This window comes from Crocodylus porosus, unplaced genomic scaffold, assembly GCF_001723895.1.
Source record: "Crocodylus porosus isolate Cpor-Errol unplaced genomic scaffold, CroPor_comp1, whole genome shotgun sequence".
NCBI classification, from domain to species: Eukaryota; Metazoa; Chordata; order Crocodylia; family Crocodylidae; genus Crocodylus; species Crocodylus porosus.
In genome coordinates, this window is record NW_017728906.1 from 183,668,134 (window position 1) to 183,675,121 (window position 6,988).

At 44.1% G+C, this 6,988-nt stretch overlaps 1 long non-coding RNA gene across 1 annotated transcript in view; it reads right to left on the reverse strand.

Moving 5' to 3' along the window:
- Positions 1-337: 337 nt before the first annotated feature.
- LOC109306354 overlaps positions 338-6,988 on the reverse strand; it is a 26,460-nt gene continuing 19,809 nt past the window's right edge. The window contains exon 4 of the long non-coding RNA XR_002099958.1: positions 338-432. This is a non-coding gene — a long non-coding RNA (uncharacterized LOC109306354). The remainder of the gene's footprint in view (positions 433-6,988) is intronic.

Below are 6,988 nucleotides of genomic sequence, written 5' to 3' on the forward strand. Positions count from 1 at the left end.
GTAAATAATCTGGAGGGTAGGGCTTTGATTCAGAGACAAATTGGAGCGTTAAACTAAAAGAAATCCCATGGAGTTCAATGAGGACAAGTGCAAAGTCTGCACTTAGGACGGAGCAATCCCATGCACAGACTGGGGACTGACTTGCTAACCAGCACCTTTGCACAAAAGGATCTGGGTGTTACAGGACAGAAATGTGAATAGTGCAACATTGTGCCCTTGTTGCAAAGAAAGGTAACAGCATCCTGGGCTGCATTAGTAGAAGTGTTGCCAGAAGGTCATGGGAAATGATTCTTCCCCTCTATTTAGCACTGGTGAGGCCACATCTGGAGTACTGTGTCCAGTTTTGGGCCCCTCACTACAGAAAGCATGTGGACAAATTGGAGAGAATCCAGCACAGGGCAATGCAAATAATTAAGGGGCTGGGACACGTGACTTACAAGGACAGGCTGAGGAAACTGCACTTATTAGTCTGGAGAAAAGACTGAGGTGTGATTTAATAGCAACCTTCAACTACTGAAAGCTGATTCCAATGAGGATGGAGCCAGACTGTTGTCAGTGGTGGCAGTGTAGAGTGCACAGTGCTGCCACATCCCCTGGCATATCTGATCATGGTGATGTAATGTTAAATCCCGCACATGTGCAGTAGGTCAAGGGTCTACAGGGAACTTCCTACCTCTGGGGAGAGGCTGACCTAGATACAGGGATACAGGTAACAGGGATTTTGGCACTAAAAGTGGTGACAACTGTTCCCTGAGGTAGAGTGGATGATGATTGTTCAGAAGTGTGAAGAGTGATAAGTTTGTTTGCTGGCCCCAGCAGCCTTACCTGGAGTCCTGAGGGCCAGAAAGCTGCAGCTGCGGTGCTCCTACAGCTGAGAGCAAGGCCAGCAGCCAAAGCATGGTTACAGCTTGAAAGGCTCTGGTTTGGGGCAGAGCATGCTGCTGCCACGTGTGCCACCCCAATTATTTTTGGTATAGTTGTTTTTTACCCTGGGACCTCCTAGAGTAAAAACAACCAAAAAAAAACCATGCTGCAAGGTAGCAGTGTGGGTAATACCTGCATGTGCAGTGTGTGGTGCCACAGACAGGCCTGTGATACCCCATACCGCATGGCTGCACTCATCTGGCCACAGCCTAGGGAACCCATGTCCTTCTCTACAACAGACTCAGGCCCAACAGCTTCTTCAGTAAAGCCTCACCTGGAGGTCTTCTACCATTATGAGGGTCCCACAAGAACTGGATGGTAACAGATTACGGTTGCATTGTGCAATGTCATGTTACAGCATTCTGATCAGTTAGATCTCAGAAACTCAACGAAGCAGACATCTATTAGATTACTTGACTCGGTCATTTTTTGATCAACATTTGGTACAAGAGTAAGAGGTACTAAAGGATATCTTGAATGTTTTAACTTATCTCTGGCATGGGAGGCAAACTATGACATTGCATTTTAAAAATGTGATGAGTATTGCACTCCACATAAAACTGAAGTGTATGAATATTGTATTCTGAACAAAAGGTAGAAAAAGAAGATGAAAACATAAAAGAGTTTGTGAATAACTTAGACACAGAAAAGCCAATCTTGCAATGTTTGGAATCCAACTAAATCCCTGACAGGAAACCAGATTATGACTGAGATTTAGGACAAAATGCTCAAAGAAAAAGACCAAAGGAAACTCCTAAGGAAGCAATGAAAATTTGCAAAGCAAAGGAAGTCACCAAGTGCAGAGAGAAGCTTGTAGAGGGTGGACAGGGCTCTGACCCTTTAGACATTACAGAGAATCCAAAATAATATGAGAGAGATGTCAGACAGAAAGGCATGCAGAGCCAAGTCCGAGTCCACAAAAAAGCCAGCACATTGAGCGACGCAAATTGTGGAAAACACAAAGATGTTGTTTGGCATTTGGATGAAGATGTAAATGCAGTGTAACATTCCTGGGGAAAAAATTAACACAGTCAGGGTGCAGGCAGGTTAAAATGACTTAAGTTCATCAACACTATATTTGCTCTTCCACATTTCTGACATACAGCCTACTTGAGAATCACTTGAGAGCCCCACACTGGAAGACAGCTGTTCTCTCCACGCTGGGAAAAGGCTACATTTGTCTCTCAAAGTCTCAGAAGACTTTGCTATCAGCCTATGGGTCCCATGTTACCTCCAAGAACTACAGCCATTCGGAAAGCCTTGGACCTAGGTTTAAACAGTAACACCAAGTCAATACTGCAGTGTTGTGTTGGTGCAGTTATGTTGGTTAACCACGTGAAAAAAGAAGCTCCCCAGGTGACACATCTCTATTGTCAAAATCTCCCAAGTAGAAACAGCTTTTACGGAAAAAAGGGTCCTCCTTCCCCTCTCTAGGAATAAAAGGTATAATTTAGAGATACTCCCTAATTTAGAAAAGTGAAGAAATTGAAAGATGGTTCCCTAGAGGGAAGGTTGATACAGAGACAAAAGCTCAAGAAAGGATTCTGTGTTTGCTGTTAAAGGTTGTTGTTTCTTTTTCGACCGTGTATTCCTGTTGTTTTATTTTGAACCTAATGATTGCTACACCAACTAGCTTTTGTTGCCTGGGGAGCTGACTTAACTGTATAAACAATACCACTAGGAAGCTTTGCAAATGTACTTATTCTGATATGTAGTGTAGATGAGCCCTGTGAGGTGTGCAGGTCCAAAGGCCTGTTCCTAACAGACCAGCTGTTAAAGAACCTGCTATAGTTTCATGTACAGTAAACTTCATGGGATTTGCCTCTCCATAGTTCAGGAGTCAGGAGCCAGCCCAGAGAGCCTTCTGGGGTGTTGCACAAAGCCCAGAAAATTACCTCCCACAGTGGGGTGTGCACAATGCTGGCTGACAGCATAAGGAGCCTTGTTTTATACCTACAGTACAGAAGACAAAATGTTATGGATTAAAAAACCCCAAATGAATAATAAAAGTGTTTCTTCACAAACATTTAAATTATGGTTTTAAAAAAACATAGCAATGCCATTTTTAACACTATTCATCACCTATTCTGTTTAATACAAAGGAGAGCCATCTAGTAAATACTTTTATAATCAGGGAATAAACTAGTCTTATTTGATCGTACATTTGAGATGAAACTCTCTGCTGTGATGACTTAGGCATGTATCATGCTCTGGCAATGTTGTTAAATAAAAGTATAATAGTAGCTAGGAACAACCACTCATCCTGACTCCTAATTCAATACATGTTGAATTTCTAAATTCCTTTTGAAATGAAAGGGGGAAAAAAACAATCCAAGCCTCAGTTTAAAAATCCATTTAATGAAAAGAAGTGCAATCATTTATATCAAAATCAGCCCAGTTAAAATTCCAAACACTGCTTTGGCCACCCATGAATAACACAAAAAAAAATGAAATCTTTGTTATCTTTGATCTTCACGTAAGTCAAAGGGGTAAAAGACGTGTATGTATTACCACCCCAACAGATCCTTCGAACCTGGCAGGTACAAGATAAACTCAATAATTCACGTCTAGCATGAGACAGGGAAAGCACTTGAGGTTTAAACCACCATCACCAACTGAACAAGCTTACTACAGAAGGGTACAGCTAATCAAGACTAAAAATGCAAATTCTCATGCATCTAGGACATACAGGGCAAGGTGCAGTGACTTGTTTCTTGTATTCACACACAGGGGGTTGGAACTGTGTGCAGATGTCTTGCCAGTACCACAGGCACTGACTGATTATCAAACACCACTGTTGTAGCCTTCAAACCACTTCACTTTCCTCCTTTTTAACTCAGGTATCAGTTCCATACAGTATCATAACTAAGCGAGGGTGACTGAAACGGCAGCTCTGGGAGCTGACTTGGGGAAAAATATCAGCTGCCACCACAGCTGTGCAGCTACCCCAGCTGCACCAGCTGCTGAAAATCACCTCTGCCACCCCTGCACTGCCACTGCTCTAGGCACCCACCTGCCCTGTTATGGCTCTGGTTCCACATGGCCATTTATGGGACTGGCTCCTGTTGAAGCCAAAGGCAAAGCTCTCATTGAATTCATTGGGAACAAGATCATGCCCTTTGGCTTTAAATTAAAATTTTAAAAGACATTTTCTAGCTACTTGGCTAACCTTGTCCCTTTCCACTCCCTTCTTCACTTGCTCAGCACTGTGTCCCTTTTTAGAGTCTCATCACAACTGATACAAGAGCCTCCTCTTTTGCTGTTCCTGCCTTCTGGAATACACGTTACCCATGAATTCCCCTCCTCACTATATTTTCATCTTAGCTATAAGTGTTCTTCCTCAAATGTTTTTTTCTTCACTTTCTATCAGCTGACTCAGTGTCCAGTGGATGAGCCTGTAGCAATAAATAATTTAGCACAGCAAGAATAGGATTAAGAAATAAAGGAAAGGGCAAAAGGATTTTACATGGTTACCATCATGAGATGGAGAAACAAGAGGTACAAAATACAGAAAGGTGGTTTCTAAATAGAGAGAGACAAGGCCATTGCCTCAGCTGTAGTGCTTCATGTGCTACATGCTGGGTTACAAGAGGGGCCTCTTGAGCAGACTCAATGCTTCTAAATTCTAAATTGGCTCTTTATGAAGAAAACTATTTTCAAAAATGCCACAGCTGTAGCTAGCGTTCAATCATGTGCCAGCTGACTGACTTCTTAGTACCTCTTCCAAATTCTTCCCTCCTAACAGTTCTGCTCCCCCTCTGCTTGAGCTGTATTAGAAGAGTCACCTATGTGCTAAAAACACATAGATTATGCCTTGCATAATCTTTTCTATAATTCTAATGAAGCATGAGTTATTTTGTACTGGACTGAGCAGATTGTTATTTGATATTTCTTTCAGCAGATTTCCTAGCATGAAACCACATTCTGCTCTTCCTAAGGAATAAACTGGCAGCTATTGACTCAGTTCTTATCCTATGGGCTTCATCAACTGAGGAAGCAAAAGATAAACTCACAATATACACTAGGCTTGATCCAAAGCCCAGTTATTTCAATAAAAAGATTCTTATTAATATCAAAAGGTTTTGAATCTGCCCCTCAGAGAACATCACTGACTTCAGCCCAACAAGAGCAGAGTAGCATTCATCTCTTCCATATCTCACCCTGCACCTTGCTCAGCCTTGGTTTGTTTAACTGAATCCACAAAGAACCCAGCCAGTCCACAGGAAGGCCTGGGAAGTTGAATCAGCCACCAAACCTGGGGCTCATTGTGTATGGAAGGAGCTACGCAGGGCCAGAAGTGGGACTATGGACGGTTCCCACTGGAGACAGTAGCAGGGACTAGAAACTGAGTCAGTGCTGTGTTGGCAATGTCAACTGACTGGTGAATTGACCTCCTGTTCTTTGGCTACAGGCAAAAACTGTCAAATATCCCATGAAGCCAAGAATGTCCAATGTGTAGGTGGTGGCCAACCTTTTTCATTTCATTATAGTGTCATCTGCTAGGAAGGGCAGGAGGACTGGACATCTTGTCTCTCATCCCTGTGGGAGTCAGGACATGCTCACACCCACACTTGCACGCACACCAGTTAGGAGGAGGCACTCCCTGTCCTGCTTCTCTCTCCTGAGCAATTACAACCTCCTTTCCCTTCCCCACATTAAGCCATTGTGGGGCTAGAGGAGCTACTCTGCTGAGGGAAATACAAAAACCAGCAGCATAGAAAAGCTCCTCCTGCTGAACAGCTGTACCATGAACAGACACCCATCTCCCCACTGCTATACCCTGTCTGGGTGGCCTCTCACCATCGCAACACCATGTACACAGGAGCCCTCTCCCTCTCCCCCCTCCTACACCTGTGTATGGTCAGCCCTCCACCACTGCACAGCATACATGGGAAGCCCCTGTTACAGATCCACTGTGTATGCATGGGCACTATAGCAGGGGTCCAGTGCTTTTCAACATCTTTATCAATTACTTGGATGTGGGGAAAAGAGCTCACTGGCCAAGTTCACAAATGACACAGAGTTGTAGGGGAGCGTGGTCACACTTGAAGATAGTGTGCCCTCCAGGGCACTATAGCAGGGGTCTTGATTTTGCTATGTTCACCCCATGGACAAGCCAGCACCAAAAGTCTGGTAGCAAAAAGTTAATACTGTAGACACAGGCCCTTTAAAGCCAGCATTTCCTGGACCGGCCAGGGGAAGCGGAACTCCAGGAGGTCCCAGAAGTTCTGGGCCACCAGGAGACAAAAGAGCCTATAAGGGTACAGGAAGGAAATTACCATGGAAAGGGGGAAGTGACCTGGAGACCTACCTTATGCCAGTATAGAGGTGCTGGAAAATAGTCTGGGAGACAGAGGCAGGGGGATCTGCAATGGCTGAGAGAGAGAGAGGCATTTGTTATGCATTGCCACCTTCTCTGACTGTGAGAGTTAGATACAGCTGCTGTCCTTACAAAGGAAGAAAAGACAGATACAGAGAACTCATGAGTAATAAGAGCCCTGTCATGAAGAGAGAGAAATAGCCTGCTACAGGCAATCAAAGTTACTCTCTGTAGCCAGATAGGCGGAAGGATGCAGTCCATGCTTTAATTGCACCAGCATCCATAGACTGCAGAGCTACTGCAGCAAACTAGAAGGCATCTGTGGACACCAAGTTGCTGAGAGGGAAGGATTTTGAAATTTATGAGTTGAAGAAAACCCACATGGCCAGCAGACTGATTGCCCAAAGAGTCAGCTGCCTGGAGAGAAGGCGGCTTGTAATTATTAAAGAGCCTGTGTATCAGGCAGAAATGTCAATTTGTCCTAGGACGGGGGGTGAGCAGAGGCAATTGTGAAATCCAAAAAGGCTGAGAGCAAGCAAATAGGTAGTGGCCCTTTGAGGACAGAGAGTCCTATATGAGGAAAGGGTGTATGAAGAAAGCAATTGGGCCTACACCAGATTGTTTATTTTACTTTTAGTTTACCATTTTTTTTCTTGCTCATTGTGGCAGAAGGCCATTATGAGGGCCAAAGTCATCGCGAGACCTCTGGCAAAACTCTTCCAAAATTTGTGGCACTAAGGGCGG